Source organism: Parus major, unplaced genomic scaffold, assembly GCF_001522545.3.
Source record: "Parus major isolate Abel unplaced genomic scaffold, Parus_major1.1 Scaffold276, whole genome shotgun sequence".
Taxonomy (NCBI): Eukaryota; Metazoa; Chordata; class Aves; order Passeriformes; family Paridae; genus Parus; species Parus major.
Genome location: NW_015379268.1, coordinates 148,181 through 149,528, shown reverse-complemented (window position 1 = coordinate 149,528; position 1,348 = coordinate 148,181). Strand labels below are relative to the sequence as shown.

General features: G+C 60.5%; 1 protein-coding gene across 2 annotated transcripts in view; it reads left to right on the top strand.

Annotated features, from left to right (window-relative positions):
• Window positions 1-364: 364 nt before the first annotated feature.
• LOC107198684 overlaps window positions 365-1,348 on the top strand; it is an 11,568-nt gene continuing 10,584 nt past the window's right edge. For both annotated transcript variants that reach the window (XM_015615826.3, XM_015615825.3), the window contains exon 1: window positions 365-501. The gene's annotated coding sequence lies outside the window, so the exon portion shown is untranslated. The remainder of the gene's footprint in view (window positions 502-1,348) is intronic.

The following is a 1,348-nucleotide window of genomic DNA, read 5'->3' as shown; positions in this document are numbered from 1 at the left end:
GTTCCTGTGCTCTCCTGGCTGGGCTGGCACAGCTGTGGCCATGCTGGGGCTGTTGGTGGTCACTGGTGGTGCTGCCCATCCATGGCTCAATGGAGGTGTCCAGGCAGTTCAGGGGCCAGCTCAGAGCCCTGGGGATTCCCTTGTCCAGCCCTGCAGGGGGGTGACAATTCCAGCAGCCTTTATCCCACCCCAGCAGCCCTGGGAGCGGCTCTGCCGATGGGGACGGGGGCCAGGGGGCTCTCAGTGCCCCGGGGCTGTGCCAGGGTCACTCCCTGTCCCCTGCTCTGGTGGCAGCAGGAGTGCCCAGGTGCCATCCCGGGTGGGCACAGCGAGGCTGAGCTGGGGGACACGGGGCACACACAGAGCTGGCAGGGCTGCCCTTCCTGACTCCGGTGTGTCTGCCCCGCCCAGGAACGAGGAGGAACCTCCGCAATGACCTGCTGGTGGCAGCTGATTCCATCACCAACACCATGTCCTCCCTGGTGAAGGAGCTGCACTCGGGTAAGAGCTGCCTCAGGGCACGGGAAGGAGAACTGGACCCCACGGCTTGAGGATTTGTCCTCAGATCTATTTCCTGCTAAAGCTAAAGAGTAATGTCAGGTTATACATCCACATTCTCAATGACAAATCATTTTTATAGCCAACATCCCTGGTCTGGGCAATGCTGGGGATGATCTTGAGGCCACAGTCACAAGGCAGAGCAGGTTTTTGGAGTGAGTGTCCCCAATTCCCGCTGGGTCCTGCAATACCTGGGCAGCCTCTGCCGTGACTCTCCATCAGATGATGCAGTCACCTATCAGTAACTGTACAGGAGGCCCATTCATCCCTTGTCATTAAACAGTGATGGGGAAAACAGGTAATTACTCCCTGTGTGCCTCTTCCCTGTGCCAGGGGAGCTGAGCACCCCACTGGGGCTGGAGCAGGTCCTGCAGCAGCCAGGGAAGTGTCCCGTGGCCCTCGAGCCTTGGCAGCAGCAGGGCTGGGACAGCAGTGCTCCAGCAGCCCATCCTCAGGAGAATTCCCTCATGGAAAAGGTGGTCAGGCAGTGAAGGGGCTCTCCAGGGTGGAGTCCAAGCAAAGACTGAGCTCAGTGCTCTGGGCTGGTGACAAAGAGGGGACGGTCCAGGCTGGACTCGGTGCCCTGTTGCCAGGTGAAGGATTCTGTGATTCTGTTTCTGGGCTGCCTTTGCTGCTGAGGAAAGGGAAGTGTCCTGTGGCTGCTCCTGGTCCCTGCTGGACCCAGCAGCTGTGCCACAAATCCCCCACAAAGGTCTGTCCCTCGGTGACGGGGCCCACGAGGCTCTGCCATCCCATCCCACCCCATCCCACCCCACCCCATCCCATCCCA